Raw genomic sequence first — 24137 nt, forward strand, 5'->3', positions numbered from 1 at the left:
TTTAAGGACACCGCGAGTGTTTTTATAACACATTGAACTTGCCAGCGAACAATACGGGCTGAGTCCTCAGGAGACTCCCATTTTGTTAATTTACGAACATTTCAGGACACGGCGAGTGTTCTTAGAACACATTCAACTTGCCACCGAACAATACGGACAGCGTCCTCAGGACACCCCCATTTTGTTTATTTGCAAACATTTCAGGAAACCGCGAGTGTTCTTAGAACACATTCAACTTGCCAGAGAACAATACGGACAGCGTCCTCAGGACACCCCCATTTTGTTTATTTGCAAACATTTCAGGACACTGCGAGTGTTCTTAGAACACATTCAAATTGCCAGTGAACAATACGGACAGCGTCCTCGGAACACACCCATTTTGTTTATTTACTAACATTTCAGGACACCGCGAGTGTTCTTAGAACACTTTCAACTTGCCAGCGAACAATACGGACAGTGTCCTCGGAACACCCCCATTTTGTTTATTTACGAACATTTCAGGACACGGCATGTGTTCTTAGACCACATTCAACTTGCCAGCGAACAATACGGACAGCATCCTCAGGACACCCCCATTTTGTTAATTTACGAACATTTCAGGACACCGCAAGTGTTCTTAGAACACATTCAACTTGCCAGCGAACAATACGGACAGCGTCCTCAGGACACCCCCATTTTGTTTATTTGCGAACATTTCAGGACACTGCGAGTGTTCTTAGAACACATTCAACTTGCCAGAGAACAATATGGACAGCGTCCTCAGGACATCCCCATTTTGTTTATTTGCGAACATTTCAGGAGACCACGAGTGTTCTTAGAACACATTCAACTTGCCAGCGAACAATACGGACAGCGTCCTCAGGACACCCCCATTTTGTTTATTTACGAACATGTAACACTTTCAACTTGCCAGCAAACAATGCAGACAGGGTCCTCAGAACACCCCCATTTTGTTAATTTACGAACATTTCAGGACACCGTAATTGTTCTTAGAACACTTTCAACTTGCCAGAGAACTATACGGACAGCGTCCTCAGAACACCCCCATTTTGTTTATTTACGAACATTTCAGGACACTGCGAGTGTTCTTAGAACACTTTCAACTTGCCAGCGAACAATACGGACAGCGTCCTCAGTACACCCCCATTTTGTTAATTTACGAACATTTCAGGACACAGCAAGTGTTCTTAGAACACTTTCAACTTGCCAGCGAACAATACGGACAGCGTCCTGAGAACACCCCCATTTTGTTTATTTATGAACATTTCAGGACACTGCGAGTGTTCTTAGAACACTTTCAACTTGCCAGCGAACAATACGGACAGCGTCCTCAGTACACCCCCATTTTGTTAATTTACGAACATTTCAGGACACAGCAAGTGTTCTTAGAACACATTCAACTTGCCAGCGAACAATACAGACAGCGTTCTCAAGATACCCCCATTTTGTTAATTTACGAACATTTCAGGACACCGCAAGTGTTCTTAGAACACATTCAACTTGCCACCGAACAATACGGACAGCGTCCTCAGGACACCCCATTTTGCTTATTTACGTACATTTCAGGACACAGCGATTGTTCTTAGAACACATTCAACTTGCCAGCGAACAATACGGACAGCGTCCTCAGAACACCCCCATTTTGTTTATTTACAAACATTTCAGGACACCGCGAGTGTTCTTAGAACACATTCAACTTGCCAGCTAACAATACGGGCTGCGTCCTCAGGACACTCCAATTGTGGTAATTTACGAACATTTCAGGACACGGCGAGTGTTCTTAGAACACATTCAACTTGCCACTGAACAATACGGACAGCGTCCTCAGGACACCCCCATTTTGTTTATTTGCGAACATTTCAGGACACCGCGAGTGTTCTTAGAACACATTCAACTTGCCAGGGAACAATACGGACAGCGTCCTCAGGACACCCCCATTTTGTTTATTTGCGAACATTTCAGGACACTGCAAGTGTTCTTAGAACACATTCAACTTGCCAGCGAACAATACGGACAGCATCCTCAGAACACCCCCATTTTCTTTATTTACGAACCTTTCAGGACACCGCGAGTGTTCTTAGAACACATTGAACTTGCCAGCGAACAGTACGGGCTGCGTCCTCAGGACACTCCCATTTTATTAATTTACGAACATTTCAGGACACGGCGAGTGTTCTTAGAACACATTCAACTTGCCACCGAACAATACGGACAGCGTCCTCAGAACACCCCCGTTTTGTTTATTTATGAACATTTCAGGACACTGCGAGTGTTCTTAGAACACTTTCAACTTGCCAGCGAACAATATGGACAGCGTCCTCAGAACACCCCCATTTTGTTAATTTACGAACATTTCAGGACACAGCAAGTGTTCTTAGAACACATTCAACTTGCCAGCGAACAATATGGACAGCGTTCTCAAGATACCCCCATTTTGTTAATTTACGAACATTTCAGGACACCGCAAGTGTTCTTAGAACACATTCAACTTGCCACCGAACAATACGGACAGCGTCCTCAGAACACCCCCATTTTGTTTATTTACGAACATTTCATTACACGGCATGTGTTCTTAGACGACATTCAACTTGCCAGCGAACAATACGGACAGCATCCTCAGGACACCCCCATTTTGTTTATTTGCGTACATTCCAGGACACAGCGAGTGTTCTTAGAACACTTTCAACTTGCCAGCGAACTATACGGACAGCATCCTCAGAACAGCCCCATTTTGTTTATTTACGAACATTTTAGGACACCGCGAGTGTTCTTAGAACACTTTCAACTTGCCAGCAAACAATACGGACAGCGTCCTCAGTACACCCCCATTTTGTTAATTTACGAATATTTCAGGACACAGCAAGTTTTCTTAGAACACATTCAACTTGCCAGCGAACAATACGGACAGCGTCCTCAGTACACCCCCATTTTGTTAATTTACGAATATTTCAGGACACAGCAAGTTTTCTTAGAACACATTCAACTTGCCAGCGAACAATACGGATAGCGTCCTCAGGATACCCCCGTTTTGCTTATTTACGTACATTTCAGGACACAGCGATTGTTCTTAGAACACATTCAACTTGCCAGCGAACAATACGGACAGCATCCTCAGAACACCCCATTTTGTTTATTTACGAACTTTTCAGGACACCGCGAGTGTTTTTAGAACACATTGAACTTGCCAGCGAACAATACGGGCTGAGTCCTCAGGAGACTCCCATTTTGTTAATTTACGAACATTTCAGGACACGGCGAGTGTTCTTAGAACACATTCAACTTGCCACCGAACAATACGGACAGCGTACTCAGGACACCCCCATTTTGTTTATTTGCAAACATTTCAGGAAACCGCGAGTGTTCTTAGAACACATTCAACTTGCCAGAGAACAATACGGACAGCGTCCTCAGGACACCCCCATTTTGTTTATTTGCAAACATTTCAGGACACTGCGAGTGTTCTTAGAACACATTCAAATTGCCAGTGAACAATACGGACAGCGTCCTCGGAACACACCCATTTTGTTTATTTACGAACATTTCAGGACACCGCGAGTGTTCTTAGAACACTTTCAACTTGCCAGCGAACAATACGGACAGTGTCCTCGGAACACCCCCATTTTGTTTATTTACGAACATTTCAGGACACGGCATGTGTTCTTAGACCACATTCAACTTGCCAGCGAACAATACGGACAGCATCCTCAGGACACCCCCATTTTGTTAATTTACGAACATTTCAGGACACCGCAAGTGTTCTTAGAACACATTCAACTTGCCAGCGAACAATACGGACAGCGTCCTCAGGACACCCCCATTTTGTTTATTTGCGAACATTTCAGGACACTGCGAGTGTTCTTAGAACACATTCAACTTGCCAGAGAACAATATGGACAGCGTCCTCAGGACATCCCCATTTTGTTTATTTGCGAACATTTCAGGAGACCGCGAGTGTTCTTAGAACACATTCAACTTGCCAGCGAACAATACGGACAGCGTCCTCAGGACACCCCCATTTTGTTTATTTACGAACATTTAACACTTTCAACTTGCCAGCGAACAATGCAGACAGGGTCCTCAGGACACCCCCATTTTGTTTATTTGCAAACATTTCAGGAAACCGCGAGTGTTCTTAGAACACATTCAACTTGCCAGAGAACAATACGGACAGCGTCCTCAGGACACCCCCATTTTGTTTATTTGCAAACATTTCAGGACACTGCGAGTGTTCTTAGAACACATTCAAATTGCCAGTGAACAATACGGACAGCGTCCTCGGAACACACCCATTTTGTTTATTTACGAACATTTCAGGACACCGTAATTGTTCTTAGAACACTTTCAACTTGCCAGAGAACTATACGGACAGCGTCCTCAGAACACCCCCATTTTGTTTATTTACGAACATTTCAGGACACAGCGAGTGTTCTTAGAACACTTTCAACTTGCCAGCAAACAATACGGACAGCGTCCTCAGTACACCCCCATTTTGTTAATTTACGAACATTTCAGGACACAGCAAGTGTTCTTAGAACACTTTCAACTTGCCAGCGAACAATACGGACAGCGTCCTGAGAACACCCCCATTTTGTTTATTTATGAACATTTCAGGACACTGCGAGTGTTCTTAGAACACTTTCAACTTGCCAGCGAACAATACGGACAGCGTCCTCAGTACACCCCCATTTTGTTAATTTACGAACATTTCAGGACACAGCAAGTGTTCTTAGAACACATTCAACTTGCCAGCGAACAATACAGACAGCGTTCTCAAGATACCCCCATTTTGTTAATTTACGAACATTTCAGGACACCGCAAGTGTTCTTAGAACACATTCAACTTGCCACCGAACAATACAGACAGCGTCCTCAGGACACCCCATTTTTGTTTATTTGCAAACATTTCAGGACACTGCGAGTGTTCTTAGAACACATTCAAATTGCCAGTGAACAATACGGACAGCGTCCTCAGAACACCCCCATTTTGTTTATTTACGAACATTTCTGGACACCGCGAGTGTTCTTAGAACACTTTCAACTTGCCAGCGAACAATACGGACAGCGTCCTCGGAACACCCCCATTTTGTTTATTTACGAACATATCAGGACACGGCATGTGTTCTTAGACCACATTCAACTTGCCAGAGAACAATACGGACAGCGTCCTCAGGACACCACCATTTTGTTTATTTGCAAACATTTCAGGACACTGCGAGTGTTCTTAGAACACATTCAAATTGCCAGTGAACAATACGGACAGCGTCCTCAGAACACCCCCATTTTGTTTATTTACGAACATTTCAGGACACCGCGAGTGTTCTTAGAACACTTTCAACTTGCCAGCGAACAATACGGACAGCGTCCTCGGAACACCCCCATTTTGTTTATTTACGAACATATCAGGACATGGCATGTGTTCTTAGACGACATTCAACTTGCCAGCGAACAATACGGACAGCGTCCTCAGGACACCCCCATTTTGTTTATTTGCGAACATTTCAGGACACTGCGAGTGTTCTTAGAACACATTCAACTTGTCAGAGAACAATATGGACAGCGTCCTCAGGACATCCCCATTTTGTTTATTTGCGAACATTTCAGGAGACCGCGAGTTTTCTTAGAACACATTCAACTTGCCAGCGAACAATACGGACAGCGTCCTGAGAACATCCCCATTTTGTTTATTTATGAACATTTCGGGACACTGCGAGTGTTCTTAGAACACTTTCAACTTGCCAGCGAACAATACGGACAGCGTCCTCAGTACACCCCCATTTTGTTAATTTACGAACATTTCAGGACACCGCAGGTGTTCAAAGAACACATTCAACTTGCCACCGAACAATACGGACAGCGTCCTCAGGACACCCCATTTTGCTTATTTACGTACATTTCAGGACACAGCGATTGTTCTTAGAACACATTCAACTTGCCAGCGAACAATACGGACAGTGTCCTCAGAACACCCCCATTTTGTTTATTTACGAACATTTCAGGACACCGCGAGTGTTCTTAGAACACATTCAACTTGCCAGCGAACAATACGGGCTGCGTCCTCAGGATACTCCCATTTTGTTAATTTACGAACATTTCAGGACACGGCGAGTGTTCTTAGAACCCATTCAACTTGCCACCGAACAATACAGACAGCGTCCTCAGAACACCCCCATTTTGTTTATTTATGAACATTTCAGGACACGGCGAGTGTTCTTAGAACACTTTCAACTTGCCAGCGAACAATATGGACAGCGTACTCAGAACACCCCCATTTTGTTAATTTACGAACATTTCAGGACACAGCGTGTGTTCTTAGAACACATTCAACTTGCCAGCGAACAATACGGACAGCGTCCTCAGGACACCCCCATTTTGTTTATTTGCGTACATTCCAGGACACAGCGAGTGTTCTTAGAACACTTTCAACTTGCCAGCGAACTATACGGACAGCATCCTCAGAACACCCCCATTTTGTTTATTTACGAACATTTTAGGACACCGCAAGTGTTCTTAGAACACTTTCAACTTGCCAGCAAGCAATACGGACAGCGTCCTCAGTACACCCCCATTTTGTTAATTTACGAATATTTCAGGACACAGCAAGTTTTCTTAGAACACATTCAACTTGCCAGCGAACAATACGGACAGCGTCCTCAGGATACCCCCATTTTGCTTATTTACGTACATTTCAGGACACAGCGATTGTTCTTAGAACACATTCAAATTGCCAGCGAACAATACGGACAGCATCCTCAGAACACCCCCATTTTGTTTATTTACGAACTTTTCAAGACACCGCGAGTGTTTTTAGAACACATTGAACTTGCCAGCGAACAATACGGGCTGCGTCCTCAGGAGACTCCCATTTTGTTAATTTACGAACATTTCAGGACACGGCGAGTGTTCTTAGAACACATTCAACTTGCCACCGAACAATACGGACAGCGTCCTCAGGACACCCCCATTTTCTTTATTTGCAAACATTTCAGGAAACCGCGAGTGTTCTTAGAACACATTCAACTTGCCAGAGAACAATACGGACAGCTTCCTCAGGACACCCCCATTTTGTTTATTTACGAACATTTCAGGACACCGCGAGTGTTCTTAGAACACTTTCAACTTGCCAGCGAACAATACGGACAGTGTCCTCGGAACACCCCCATTTTGTTTATTTACGAACATTTCAGGACACGGCATGTGTTCTTAGACGACATTCAACTTGCCAGCGAACAATACGGACAGCATCCTCAGGACACCCCCATTTTGTTTATTTGCGTACATTCCAGGACACAGCGAGTGTTCTTAGAACACTTTCAACTTGCCAGCGAACTATACGGACAGCATCCTCAGAACACCCCCATTTTGTTTATTTACGAACATTTTAGGACACCGCGAGTGTTCTTAGAACACTTTCAACTTGCCAGCGAACTATATGGACAGAGTCCTCAGAACACCCCCATTTTGTTTATTTACGAACATTTCAGGACACAGCGAGTGTTCTTAGAACACTTTCAACTTGCCAGCGAACTATATGGACAGAGTCCTCAGAACACCCCCATTTTGTTTATTTACGAACATTTCAGGACACCGCGAGTGTTCTTAGAACACTTTCAACTTGCCAGCGAACAATACGGACAGCGTCCTCAGTACACCCCCATTTTGTTAATTTACGAACATTTCAGGACACAGCAAGTGTTCTTAGAACACTTTCAACTTGCCAGCGAACAATACGTACAGCGTCCTCAGAACACCCCCATTTTGTTTATTTATGAACATTTCAGGACACTGCGAGTGTTCTTAGAACACTTTCAACTTGCCAGCGAACAATATGGACAGCGTCCTCAGAACACCCCCATTTTGTTAATTTACGAACATTTCAGGACACAGCGTGTGTTCTTAGAACACATTCAACTTGCCAGCGAACAATACGGACAGCGTCCTCAGGACACCCCCATTTTGTTTATTTGCGTACATTTCAGGACACAGCGAGTGTTCTTAGAACACTTTCAACTTGCCAGCGAACTATACGGACAGCGTCCTCAGAACACCCCCATTTTGTTTATTTACGAACATTTCAGGACACCGCAAGTGTTCTTAGAACACTTTCAACTTGCCAGCGAACAATACGGACAGCGTCCTCAGTACATCCCCATTTTCTTAATTTACGAAAATTTCAGGACACAGCAAGTTTTCTTAGAACACATTCAACTTGCCAGCGAACAATACGGACAGCGTCCTCAGGATACCCCCATTTTGTTAATTTACGAACATTTCAGGACACCGCGAGTGTTCTTAGAACACATTCAACTTGCCACCGAACAATACGGACAGCATACTCAGGACACCCCATTTTGCTTATTTACGTACATTTCAGGACACAGCGATTGTTCTTAGAACACATTCAACTTGCCAGCGAACAATACGGACAGCATCCTCAGAACACCCCCATTTTGTTTATTTACTAACTTTTCAGGACACCGCGAGTGTTCTTAGAACACATTGAACTTGCCAGCGAACAATACGGGCTGCGTCCTCAGGATACTCCCATTTTGTTAATTTACGAACATTTCAGGACACGGCGAGTGTTCTTAGAACACATTCAACTTGCCACCGAACAATACAGACAGCGTCCCCAGAACACCCCCATTTTGTTTATTTATGAACATTTCAGGACACGGCGAGTGTTCTTAGAACATTTTCAACTTGCCAGCGAACAATATGGACAGCGTCCTCAGAACACCCCCATTTTGTTAATTTACGAACATTTCAGGACACAGCGTGTGTTCTTAGAACACATTCAACTTGCCAGCGAACAATACGGACAGCGTCCTCAGGACACCCCCATTTTGTTTATTTGCGTACATTCCAGGACACAGCGAGTGTTCTTAGAACACTTTCAACTTGCCAGCGAACTATACGGACAGCATCCTCAGAACACCCCCATTTTGTTTATTTACGAACATTTTAGGACACCGCGAGTGTTCTTAGAACACTTTCAACTTGCCAGCAAACAATACGGACAGCGTCCTCAGTACACCCCCATTTTGTTAATTTACGAATATTTCAGGACACAGCAAGTTTTCTTAGAACACATTCAACTTGCCAGCGAAAAATACGGACAGCGTCCTCAGGATACCCCCATTTTGCTTATTTACGTACATTTCAGGACACAGCGATTGTTCTTAGAACACATTCAACTTGCCAGCGAACAATACGGACAGCATCCTCAGAACACCCCCATTTTGTTTATTTACGAACTTTTCAGGACACCGCGAGTGTTTTTAGAACACATTGAACTTGCCAGCGAACAATACGGGCTGCGTCCTCAGGAGACTCCCATTTTGTTAATTTACGAACATTTCAGGACACGGCGAGTGTTCTTAGAACACATTCAAATTGCCAGTGAACAATACGGACAGCGTCCTCGGAACACACCCATTTTGTTTATTTACGAACATTTCAGGACACCGCGAGTGTTCTTAGAACACTTTCAACTTGCCAGCGAACAATACGGACAGTGTACTCGGAACACCCCCATTTTGTTTATTTACGAACATTTCAGGACACGGCATGTGTTCTTAGACGACATTCAACTTGCCAGCGAACAATACGGACAGCATCCTAGGACACCCCCATTTTGTTTATTTGCGTACATTCCAGGACACAGCGAGTGTTCTTAGAACACATTCAACTTGCCACCGAACAATACGGACAGCGTCCTCAGGACACCCCCATTTTGTTTATTTGCAAACATTTCAGGAAACCGCGAGTGTTCTTAGAACACATTCAACTTGCCAGAGAACAATACGGACAGCGTCCTCAGGACACCCCCATTTTGTTTATTTGCAAACATTTCAGGACACTGTGAGTGTTCTTAGAACACATTCAAATTGCCAGTGAACAATACGGACAGCGTCCTCGGAACACACCCATTTTGTTTATTTACGAACATTTCAGGACACCGCGAGTGTTCTTAGAACACTTTCAACTTGCCAGCGAACAATACGGACAGTGTACTCGGAACACCCCCATTTTGTTTATTTACGAACATTTCAGGACACGGCATGTGTTCTTAGACGACATTCAACTTGCCAGCGAACAATACGGACAGCATCCTAGGACACCCCCATTTTGTTTATTTGCGTACATTCCAGGACACAGCGAGTGTTCTTAGAACACTTTCAACTTGCCAGCGAACTATACGGACAGCATCCTCAGAACACCCCCATTTTGTTTATTTACGAACATTTTAGGACACCGCGAGTGTTCTTAGAACACTTTCAACTTGCCAGCAAACAATACGGACAGCGTCCTCAGTACACCCCCATTTTGTTAATTTACGAATATTTCAGGACACAGCAAGTTTTCTTAGAACACATTCAACTTGCCAGCGAACAATACGGACAGCGTCCTCAGTACACCCCCATTTTGTTAATTTACGAATATTTCAGGACACAGCAAGTTTTCTTAGAACACATTCAACTTGCCAGCGAACAATACGGATAGCGTCCTCAGGATACCCCCGTTTTGCTTATTTACGTACATTTCAGGACACAGCGATTGTTCTTAGAACACATTCAACTTGCCAGCGAACAATACGGACAGCATCCTCAGAACACCCCCATTTTGTTTATTTACTAACTTTTAAGGACACCGCGAGTGTTTTTATAACACATTGAACTTGCCAGCGAACAATACGGGCTGAGTCCTCAGGAGACTCCCATTTTGTTAATTTACGAACATTTCAGGACACGGCGAGTGTTCTTAGAACACATTCAACTTGCCACCGAACAATACGGACAGCGTCCTCAGGACACCCCCATTTTGTTTATTTGCAAACATTTCAGGAAACCGCGAGTGTTCTTAGAACACATTCAACTTGCCAGAGAACAATACGGACAGCGTCCTCAGGACACCCCCATTTTGTTTATTTGCAAACATTTCAGGACACTGCGAGTGTTCTTAGAACACATTCAAATTGCCAGTGAACAATACGGACAGCGTCCTCGGAACACACCCATTTTGTTTATTTACGAACATTTCAGGACACCGCGAGTGTTCTTAGAACACTTTCAACTTGCCAGCGAACAATACGGACAGTGTCCTCGGAACACCCCCATTTTGTTTATTTACGAACATTTCAGGACACGGCATGTGTTCTTAGACCACATTCAACTTGCCAGCGAACAATACGGACAGCATCCTCAGGACACCCCCATTTTGTTAATTTACGAACATTTCAGGACACCGCAAGTGTTCTTAGAACACATTCAACTTGCCAGCGAACAATACGGACAGCGTCCTCAGGACACCCCCATTTTGTTTATTTGCGAACATTTCAGGACACTGCGAGTGTTCTTAGAACACATTCAACTTGCCAGAGAACAATATGGACAGCGTCCTCAGGACATCCCCATTTTGTTTATTTGCGAACATTTCAGGAGACCACGAGTGTTCTTAGAACACATTCAACTTGCCAGCGAACAATACGGACAGCGTCCTCAGGACACCCCCATTTTGTTTATTTACGAACATTTAACACTTTCAACTTGCCAGCAAACAATGCAGACAGGGTCCTCAGAACACCCCCATTTTGTTAATTTACGAACATTTCAGGACACCGTAATTGTTCTTAGAACACTTTCAACTTGCCAGAGAACTATACGGACAGCGTCCTCAGAACACCCCCATTTTGTTTATTTACGAACATTTCAGGACACTGCGAGTGTTCTTAGAACACTTTCAACTTGCCAGCGAACAATACGGACAGCGTCCTCAGTACACCCCCATTTTGTTAATTTACGAACATTTCAGGACACAGCAAGTGTTCTTAGAACACTTTCAACTTGCCAGCGAACAATACGGACAGCGTCCTGAGAACACCCCCATTTTGTTTATTTATGAACATTTCAGGACACTGCGAGTGTTCTTAGAACACTTTCAACTTGCCAGCGAACAATACGGACAGCGTCCTCAGTACACCCCCATTTTGTTAATTTACGAACATTTCAGGACACAGCAAGTGTTCTTAGAACACATTCAACTTGCCAGCGAACAATACAGACAGCGTTCTCAAGATACCCCCATTTTGTTAATTTACGAACATTTCAGGACACCGCAAGTGTTCTTAGAACACATTCAACTTGCCACCGAACAATACGGACAGCGTCCTCAGGACACCCCATTTTGCTTATTTACGTACATTTCAGGACACAGCGATTGTTCTTAGAACACATTCAACTTGCCAGCGAACAATACGGACAGCGTCCTCAGAACACCCCCATTTTGTTTATTTACAAACATTTCAGGACACCGCGAGTGTTCTTAGAACACATTCAACTTGCCAGCTAACAATACGGGCTGCGTCCTCAGGACACTCCAATTGTGGTAATTTACGAACATTTCAGGACACGGCGAGTGTTCTTAGAACACATTCAACTTGCCACTGAACAATACGGACAGCGTCCTCAGGACACCCCCATTTTGTTTATTTGCGAACATTTCAGGACACCGCGAGTGTTCTTAGAACACATTCAACTTGCCAGGGAACAATACGGACAGCGTCCTCAGGACACCCCCATTTTGTTTATTTGCGAACATTTCAGGACACTGCAAGTGTTCTTAGAACACATTCAACTTGCCAGCGAACAATACGGACAGCATCCTCAGAACACCCCCATTTTGTTTATTTACGAACCTTTCAGGACACCGCAAGTGTTCTTAGAACACATTGAACTTGCCAGCGAACAGTACGGGCTGCGTCTTCAGGACACTCCCATTTTATTAATTTGCGAACATTTCAGGACACGGCGAGTGTTCTTAGAACACATTCAACTTGCCACCGAACAATACGGACAGCGTCCTCAGAACACCCCCGTTTTGTTTATTTATGAACATTTCAGGACACTGCGAGTGTTCTTAGAACACTTTCAACTTGCCAGCGAACAATATGGACAGCGTCCTCAGAACACCCCCATTTTGTTAATTTACGAACATTTCAGGACACAGCAAGTGTTCTTAGAACACATTCAACTTGCCAGCGAACAATATGGACAGCGTTCTCAAGATACCCCCATTTTGTTAATTTACGAACATTTCAGGACACCGCAAGTGTTCTTAGAACACATTCAACTTGCCACCGAACAATACGGACAGCGTCCTCAGAACACCCCCATTTTGTTTATTTACGAACATTTCATTACACGGCATGTGTTCTTAGACGACATTCAACTTGCCAGCGAACAATACGGACAGCATCCTCAGGACACCCCCATTTTGTTTATTTGCGTACATTCCAGGACACAGCGAGTGTTCTTAGAACACTTTCAACTTGCCAGCGAACTATACGGACAGCATCCTCAGAACAGCCCCATTTTGTTTATTTACGAACATTTTAGGACACCGCGAGTGTTCTTAGAACACTTTCAACTTGCCAGCAAACAATACGGACAGCGTCCTCAGTACACCCCCATTTTGTTAATTTACGAATATTTCAGGACACAGCAAGTTTTCTTAGAACACATTCAACTTGCCAGCGAACAATACGGACAGCGTCCTCAGTACACCCCCATTTTGTTAATTTACGGATATTTCAGGACACAGCAAGTTTTCTTAGAACACATTCAACTTGCCAGCGAACAATACGGATAGCGTCCTCAGGATACCCCCGTTTTGCTTATTTACGTACATTTCAGGACACAGCGATTGTTCTTAGAACACATTCAACTTGCCAGCGAACAATACGGACAGCATCCTCAGAACACCCCATTTTGTTTATTTACGAACTTTTCAGGACACCGCGAGTGTTTTTAGAACACATTGAACTTGCCAGCGAACAATACGGGCTGAGTCCTCAGGAGACTCCCATTTTGTTAATTTACGAACATTTCAGGACACGGCGAGTGTTCTTAGAACACATTCAACTTGCCACCGAACAATACGGACAGCGTACTCAGGACACCCCCATTTTGTTTATTTGCAAACATTTCAGGAAACCGCGAGTGTTCTTAGAACACATTCAACTTGCCAGAGAACAATACGGACAGCGTCCTCAGGACACCCCCATTTTGTTTATTTGCAAACATTTCAGGACACTGCGAGTGTTCTTAGAACACATTCAAATTGCCAGTGAACAATACGGACAGCGTCCTCGGAACACACCCATTTTGTTTATTTACGAACATTTCAGGACACCGCGAGTGTTCTTAGAACACTTTCAACTTGCCAGCGAACAATACGGACAGTGTCCTCGGAACACCCCCATTTTGTTTATTTACGAACATTTCAGGACACGGCATGTGTTCTTAGACCACATTCAACTTGCCAGCGAACAATACGGACAGCATCCTCAGGACACCCCCATTTTGTTAATTTACGAACATTTCAGGACACCGCAAGTGTTCTTAGAACACATTCAACTTGCCAGCGAACAATACGGACAGCGTCCTCAGGACACCCCCATTTTGTTTATTTGCGAACATTTCAGGACACTGCGAGTGTTCTTAGAACACATTCAACTTGCCAGAGAACAATATGGACAGCGTTCTCAGGACATCCCCATTTTGTTTATTTGCGAACATTTCAGGAGACCGCGAGTGTTCTTAGAACACATTCAACTTACCAGCGAACAATACAGACAGCGTTCTCAAGACACCCCCATTTTGTTAATTTACGAACATTTCAGGACACCGCAAGTGTTCTTAGAACACATTCAACTTGCCACCGAACAATACAGACAGCGTCCTCAGGACACCCCATTTTTGTTTATTTGCAAACATTTCAGGACACTGCGAGTGTTCTTAGAACACATTCAAATTGCCAGTGAACAATACGGACAGCGTCCTCAGAACACCCCCATTTTGTTTATTTACGAACATTTCTGGACACCGCGAGTGTTCTTAGAACACTTTCAACTTGCCAGCAAACAATACGGACAGCGTCCTCGGAACACCCCCATTTTGTTTATTTACGAACATATCAGGACACGGCATGTGTTCTTAGACCACATTCAACTTGCCAGAGAACAATACGGACAGCGTCCTCAGGACACCACCATTTTGTTTATTTGCAAACATTTCAGGACACTGCGAGTGTTCTTAGAACACATTCAAATTGCCAGTGAACAATACGGACAGCGTCCTCAGAACACCCCCATTTTGTTTATTTACGAACATTTCAGGACACCGCGAGTGTTCTTAGAACACTTTCAACTTGCCAGCGAACAATACGGACAGCGTCCTCGGAACACCCCCATTTTGTTTATTTACGAACATATCAGGACATGGCATGTGTTCTTAGACCACATTCAACTTGCCAGCGAACAATACGGACAGCGTCCTCAGGACACCCCCATTTTGTTTATTTGCGAACATTTCAGGACACTGCGAGTGTTCTTAGAACACATTCAACTTGTCAGAGAACAATATGGACAGCGTCCTCAGGACATCCCCATTTTGTTTATTTGCGAACATTTCAGGAGACCGCGAGTTTTCTTAGAACACATTCAACTTGCCAGCGAACAATACGGACAGCGTCCTGAGAACATCCCCATTTTGTTTATTTATGAACATTTCGGGACACTCCGAGTGTTCTTAGAACACTTTCAACTTGCCAGCGAACAATACGGACAGCGTCCTCAGTACACCCCCATTTTGTTAATTTACGAACATTTCAGGACACCGCAGGTGTTCAAAGAACACATTCAACTTGCCACCGAACAATACGGACAGCGTCCTCAGGACACCCCATTTTGCTTATTTACGTACATTTCAGGACACAGCGATTGTTCTTAGAACACATTCAACTTGCCAGCGAACAATACGGACAGCGTCCTCAGAACACCCCCATTTTGTTTATTTACGAACATTTCAGGACACCGCGAGTGTTCTTAGAACACATTCAACTTGCCAGCGAACAATACGGGCTGCGTCCTCAGGATACTCCCATTTTGTTAATTTACGAACATTTCAGGACACGGCGAGTGTTCTTAGAACCCATTCAACTTGCCACCGAACAATACAGACAGCGTCCTCAGAACACCCCCATTTTGTTTATTTATGAACATTTCAGGACACGGCGAGTGTTCTTAGAACACTTTCAACTTGCCAGCGAACAATATGGACAGCGTACTCAGAACACCCCCATTTTGTTAATTTACGAACATTTCAGGACACAGCGTGTGTTCTTAGAACACATTCAACTTGCCAGCGAACAATACGGACAGCGTCCTCAGGACACCCCCATTTTGTTTATTTGCGTACATTCCAGGACACAGCGAGTGTTCTTAGAACACTTTCAACTTGCCAGCGAACTATACGGACAGCATCCTCAGAACACCCCCATTTTGTTTATTTACGAACATTTTAGGACACCGCGAGTGTTCTTAGAACACTTTCAACTTGCCAGCAAACAATACGGACAGCGTCCTCAGTACACCCCCATTTTGTTAATTTACGAATATTTCAGGACACAGCAAGTTTTCTTAGAACACATTCAACTTGCCAGCGAACAATACGGACAGCGTCCTCAGGATACCCCCATTTTGCTTATTTACGTACATTTCAGGACACAGCGATTGTTCTTAGAACACATTCAAATTGCCAGCGAACAATACGGACAGCATCCTCAGAACACCCCCATTTTGTTTATTTACGAACTTTTCAAGACACCGCGAGTGTTTTTAGAACACATTGAACTTGCCAGCGAACAATACGGGCTGCGTCCTCAGGAGACTCCCATTTTGTTAATTTACGAACATTTCAGGACACGGCGAGTGTTCTTAGAACACATTCAACTTGCCACCGAACAATACGGACAGCGTCCTCAGGACACCCCCATTTTGTTTATTTGCAAACATTTCAGGAAACCGCGAGTGTTCTTAGAACACATTCAACTTGCCAGAGAACAATACGGACAGCGTCCTCAGGACACCCCCATTTTGTTTATTTACGAACATTTCAGGACACCGCGAGTGTTCTTAGAACACTTTCAACTTGCCAGCGAACAATACGGACAGTGTCCTCGGAACACCCCCATTTTGTTTATTTACGAACATTTCAGGACACGGCATGTGTTCTTAGACGACATTCAACTTGCCAGCGAACAATACGGACAGCATCCTCTGGACACCCCCATTTTGTTTATTTGCGTACATTCCAGGACACAGCGAGTGTTCTTAGAACACTTTCAACTTGCCAGCGAACTATACGGACAGCATCCTCAGAACACCCCCATTTTGTTTATTTACGAACATTTTAGGACACCGCGAGTGTTCTTAGAACACTTTCAACTTGCCAGCAAACAATACGGACAGCGTCCTCAGTACACCCCCATTTTGTTAATTTACGAATATTTCAGGACACAGCAAGTTTTCTTAGAACACATTCAACTTGCCAGCGAACAATACGGACAGCGTCCTCAGTACACCCCTATTTTGTTAATTTACGAATATTTCAGGACACAGCAAGTTTTCTTAGAACACATTCAACTTGCCAGCGAACAATACGGACAGCGTCCTCAGGATACCCCCATTTTGCTTATTTACGTACATTTCAGGACACAGCGATTGTTCTTAGAACACATTCAACTTGCCAGCGAACAATACGGACAGCATCCTCAGAACACCCCCATTTTGTTTATTTACGAACTTTTCAGGACACCGCGAGTGTTTTTAGAACACATTGAACTTGCCAGCGAACAATACGGGCTGCGTCCTCAGGAGACTCCCATTTTGTTAATTTACGAACATTTCAGGACACAGCGAGTGTTCTTAGAACACATTCAACTTGCCACCGAACAATACGGACAGCGTCCTCAGGACACCCCCATTTTGTTTATTTGCATACATTTCAGGAAACCGCGAGTGTTCTTAGAACACATTCAAATTGCCAGTGAACAATACGGACAGCGTCCTCGGAACACACCCATTTTGTTTTTTTACGAACATTTCAGGACACCGCGAGTGTTCTTAGAACACTTTCAACTTGCCAGCGAACAATACGGACAGTGTCCTCGGAACACCCCCATTTTGTTTATTTACGAACATTTCAGGACACGGCATGTGTTCTTAGACGACATTCAACTTGCCAGCGAACAATACGGACAGCATCCTCAGGACACCCCCATTTTGTTTATTTGCGTACATTCCAGGACACAGCGAGTGTTCTTAGAACACTTTCAACTTGCCAGCGAACTATACGGACAGCATCCTCAGAACACCCCCATTTTGTTTATTTACGAACATTTTAGGACACCGCGAGTGTTCTTAGAACACTTTCAACTTGCCAGCAAACAATACGGACAGCGTCCTCAGTACACCCCCATTTTGTTAATTTACGAATATTTCAGGACACAGCAAGTTTTCCTAGAACACATTCAACTTGCCAGCGAACAATACGGACAGCGTCCTCAGTACACCCCCATTTTGTTAATTTACGAATATTTCAGGACACAGCAAGTTTTCTTAGAACACATTCAACTTGCCAGCGAACAATACGGATAGCGTCCTCAGGATACCCCCGTTTTGCTTATTTACGTACATTTCAGGACACAGCGATTGTTCTTAGAACACATTCAACTTGCCAGCGAACAATACGGACAGCATCCTCAGAACACCCCCATTTTGTTTATTTACGAACTTTTCAGGACACCGCGAGTGTTTTTAGAACACATTGAACTTGCCAGCGAACAATACGGGCTGAGTCCTTAGGAGACTCCCATTTTGTTAATTTACGAACATTTCAGGACACGGCGAGTGTTCTTAGAACACATTCAACTTGCCAGTGAACAATACGGACAGCGTCCTCAGGACACCCCCATTTTGTTTATTTGCAAACATTTCAGTACACTGCGAGTGTTCTTAGAACACATTCAAATTGCCAGTGAACAATACGGACAGCGTCCTCGGAACACACCCATTTTGTTTATTTACGAACATTTCAGGACACCGCGAGTGTTCTTAGAACACTTTCAACTTGCCAGCGAACAATACGGACAGTGTCCTCGGAACACCCCCATTTTGTTTATTTACGAACATTTCAGGACACGGCATGTGTTCTTAGACGACATTCAACTTGCCAGCGAACAATACGGACAGCATCCTCAGGACACCCCCATTTTGTTTATTTGCGTACATTCCAGGACACAGCAAGTGTTCTTAGAACACTTTCAACTTGCCAGCGAACTATACGGACAGCATCCTCAGAACACCCCCATTTTGTTTATTTACGAACATTTTCGGACACCGCGAGTGTTCTTAGAACACTTTCAACTTGCCAGCAAACAATACGGACAGCGTCCTCAGTACACCCCCATTTTGTTAATTTACGAATATTTCAGGACACAGCAAGTTTTCTTAAAACACATTCAACTTGCCAGCGAACAATACGGACAGCGTCCTCAGGATACCCCCATTTTGCTTATTAACGTACATTTAAGGACACAGCGATTGTTCTTAGAACACATTCAACTTGCCAGCGAACAATACGGACAGCGTCCTCAGTACACCCCCATTTTGTTAATTTACGAATATTTCAGGACACAGCAAGTTTTCTTAGAACACATTCAACTTGCCAGCGAACAATACGGACAGCGTCCTCAGGATACCCCCATTTTGCTTATTTACGTACATTTAAGGACACAGCAATTGTTCTTAGAACACATTCAACTTGCCAGCGAACAATACGGACAGCATCCTCAGAACACCCCCATTTTGTTTATTTACGAATTTTTCAGGACACCGCGAGTGTTTTTAGAACACATTGAACTTGCCAGCGAACAATACGGGCTGCGTCCTCAGGAGACTCCCATTTTGTTAATTTACGAACATTTCAGGACACGGCGAGTGTTCTTAGAACACATTCAACTTGCCACCGAACAATACGGACAGCGTCCTCAGGACACCCCCATTTTGTTTATTTGCAAACATTTCAGGAAACCGCGAGTGTTCTTAGAACACATTCAACTTGCCAGAGAACAATACGGACAGCGTCCTGAGGACACCCCCATTTTGTTTATTTACGAACATTTCAGGACACCGCGAGTGTTCTTAGAACACTTTCAACTTGCCAGCGAACAATACGGACAGTGTCCTCGGAACACCCCCATTTTGTTTATTTACGAACATTTCAGGACACGGCATGTGTTCTTAGACGACATTCAACTTGCCAGCGAACAATACGGACAGCATCCTCAGGACACCCCCATTTTGTTTATTTGCGTACATTCCAGGACACAGCGAGTGTTCTTAGAACACTTTCAACTTGCCAGCGAACTATACGGACAGCATCCTCAGAACACCCCCATTTTGTTTATTTACGAACATTTTAGGACACCGCGAGTGTTCTTAGAACACTTTCAACTTGCCAGCAAACAATACGGACAGCGTCCTCAGTACACCCCCATTTTGTTAATTTACGAATATTTCAGGACACAGCAAGTTTTCTTAGAACACATTCAACTTGCCAGCGAACAATACGGACAGCGTCCTCAGTACACCCCTATTTTGTTAATTTACGAATATTTCAGGACACAGCAAGTTTTCTTAGAACACATTCAACTTGCCAGCGAACAATACGGACAGCGTCCTCAGGATACCCCCATTTTGCTTATTTACGTACATTTCAGGACACAGCGATTGTTCTTAGAACACATTCAACTTGCCAGCGAACAATACGGACAGCATCCTCAGAACACCCCCATTTTGTTTATTTACGAACTTTTCAGGACACCGCGAGTGTTTTTAGAACACATTGAACTTGCCAGCGAACAATACGGGCTGCGTCCTCAGGAGACTCCCATTTTGTTAATTTACGAACATTTCAGGACACGGCGAGTGTTCTTAGAACACATTCAACTTGCCACCGAACAATACGGACAGCGTCCTCAGGACACCCCCATTTTGTTTATTTGCATACATTTCAGGAAACCGCGAGTGTTCTTAGAACACATTCAAATTGCCAGTGAACAATACGGACAGCATCCTCGGAACACACCCATTTTGTTTTTTTACGAACATTTCAGGACACCGCGAGTGTTCTTAGAACACTTTCAACTTGCCAGCGAACAATACGGACAGTGTCCTCGGAACACCCCCATTTTGTTTATTTACGAACATTTCAGGACACGGCATGTGTTCTTAGACGACATTCAACTTGCCAGCGAACAATACGGACAGCATCCTCAGGACACCCCCATTTTGTTTATTTGCGTACATTCCAGGACACAGCGAGTGTTCTTAGAACACTTTCAACTTGCCAGCGAACTATACGGACAGCATCCTCAGAACACCCCCATTTTGTTTATTTACGAACATTTTAGGACACCGCGAGTGTTCTTAGAACACTTTCAACTTGCCAGCAAACAATACGGACAGCGTCCTCAGTACACCCCCATTTTGTTAATTTACGAATATTTCAGGACACAGCAAGTTTTCCTAGAACACATTCAACTTGCCAGCGAACAATACGGACAGCGTCCTCAGTACACCCCCATTTTGTTAATTTACGAATATTTCAGGACACAGCAAGTTTTCTTAGAACACATTCAACTTGCCAGCGAACAATACGGATAGCGTCCTCAGGATACCCCCGTTTTGCTTATTTACGTACATTTCAGGACACAGCGATTGTTCTTAGAACACATTCAACTTGCCAGCGAACAATACGGACAGCATCCTCAGAACACCCCCATTTTGTTTATTTACGAACTTTTCAGGACACCGCGAGTGTTTTTAGAACACATCGAACTTGCCAACGAACAATACGGGCTGAGTCCTCAGGAGACTCCCATTTTGTTAATTTACGAACATTTCAGGACACGGCGAGTGTTCTTAGAACACATTCAACTTGCCACCGAACAATACGGACAGCGTCCTCAGGACACCCCCATTTTGTTTATTTGCAAACATTTCAGGAAACCGCGAGTGTTCTTAGAACACATTCAACTTGCCAGTGAACAATACGGACAGCGTCCTCAGGACACCCCCATTTTGTTTATTTGCAAACATTTCAGTACACTGCGAGTGTTCTTAGAACACATTCAAATTGCCAGTGAACAATACGGACAGCGTCCTCGGAACACACCCATTTTGTTTATTTACGAACATTTCAGGACACCGCGAGTGTTCTTAGAACACTTTCAACTTGCCAGCGAACAATACGGACAGTGTCCTCGGAACACCCCCATTTTGTTTATTTACGAACATTTCAGGACACGGCATGTGTTCTTAGACGACATTCAACTTGCCAGCGAACAATTCGGACAGCATCCTCAGGACACCCCCATTTTGTTTATTTGCGTACATTCCAGGACACAGCGAGTGTTCTTAGAACACTTTCAACTTGCCAACGAACTATACGGACAGCATCCTCAGAACACCCCCATTTTGTTTATTTACGAACATTTTCGGACACCGCGAGTGTTCTTAGAACACTTTCAACTTGCCAGCAAACAATACGGACAGCGTCCTCAGTACACCCCCATTTTGTTAATTTACGAATATTTCAGGACACAGCAAGTTTTCTTAGAACACATTCAACTTGCCAGCGAACAATACGGGCTGCGTCCTCAGGAGACTCCCATTTTGTTAATTTACGAACATTTCAGGACACGGCGAGTGTTCTTAGAACACATTCAACTTGCCACCGAACAATACGGACAGCGTCCTCAGGACACCCCCATTTTGTTTATTTGCATACATTTCAGGAAACCGCGAGTGTTCTTAGAACACATTCAAATTGCCAGTGAACAATACGGACAGCGTCCTCGGAACACACCCATTTTGTTTTTTTACGAACATTTCAGGACACCGCGAGTGTTCTTAGAACACTTTCAACTTGCCAGCGAACAATACGGACAGTGTCCTCGGAACACCCCCATTTTGTTTATTTACGAACATTTCAGGACACGGCATGTGTTCTTAGACGACATTCAACTTGCCAGCGAACAATACGGACAGCATCCTCAGGACACCCCCATTTTGTTTATTTGCGTACATTCCAGGACACAGCGAGTGTTCTTAGAACACTTTCAACTTGCCAGCGAACTATACGGACAGCATCCTCAGAACACCCCCATTTTGTTTATTTACGAACATTTTAGGACACCGCGAGTGTTCTTAGAACACTTTCAACTTGCCAGCAAACAATACGGACAGCGTCCTCAGTACACCCCCATTTTGTTAATTTACGAATATTTCAGGACACAGCAAGTTTTCCTAGAACACATTCAACTTGCCAGCGAACAATACGGACAGCGTCCTCAGTACACCCCCATTTTGTTAATTTACGAATATTTCAGGACACAGCAAGTTTTCCTAGAACACATTCAACTTGCCAGCGAACAATACGGACAGCGTCCTCAGTACACCCCCATTTTGTTAATTTACGAATATTTCAGGACACAGCAAGTTTTCTTAGAACACATTCAACTTGCCAGCGAACAATACGGACAGCGTCCTCAGGATACCCCCATTTTGCTTATTTACGTACATTTAAGGACACAGCGATTGTTCTTAGAACACATTCAACTTGCCAGCGAACAATACGGACAGCGTCCTCAGTACACCCCCATTTTGTTAATTTACGAATATTTCAGGACACAGCAAGTTTTCTTAGAACACATTCAACTTGCCAGCGAACAATACGGACAACGTCCTCAGGATACCCCCATTTTGCTTATTTACGTACATTTAAGGACACAGCAATTGTTCTTAGAACACATTCAACTTGCCAGCGAACAATACGGACAGCATCCTCAGAACACCCCCATTTTGTTTATTTACGAATTTTTCAGGACACCGCGAGTGTTTTTAGAACACATTGAACTTGCCAGCGAACAATACGGGCTGCGTCCTCAGGAGACTCCCATTTTGTTAATTTACGAACATTTCAGGACACGGCGAGTGTTCTTAGAACACATTCAACTTGCCACCGAACAATACGGACAGCGTCCTCAGGACACCCCCATTTTGTTTATTTGCAAACATTTCAGGAAACCGCGAGTGTTCTTAGAACACATTCAACTTGCCAGAGAACAATACGGACAGCGTCCTCAGGACACCCCCATTTTGTTTATTTGCAAACATTTCAGGACACTGTGAGTGTTCTTAGAACACATTCAAATTGCCAGTGAACAATACGGAC

The 24137-nt window shown here is 44.0% G+C and overlaps 1 long non-coding RNA gene across 1 annotated transcript in view; it reads left to right on the top strand.

Moving 5' to 3' along the window:
- Positions 1-24137, top strand: part of LOC138453342 (uncharacterized) — a 2021223-nt gene that overhangs the window by 1348452 nt on the left and 648634 nt on the right. The gene's annotated exons all lie outside the window — the stretch shown is intronic.

Source organism: Ambystoma mexicanum, chromosome 4p (genome assembly GCF_040938575.1).
Source record: "Ambystoma mexicanum isolate Mex_15411 chromosome 4p, UKY_AmexF1_1, whole genome shotgun sequence".
NCBI classification, from domain to species: Eukaryota; Metazoa; Chordata; class Amphibia; order Caudata; family Ambystomatidae; genus Ambystoma; species Ambystoma mexicanum.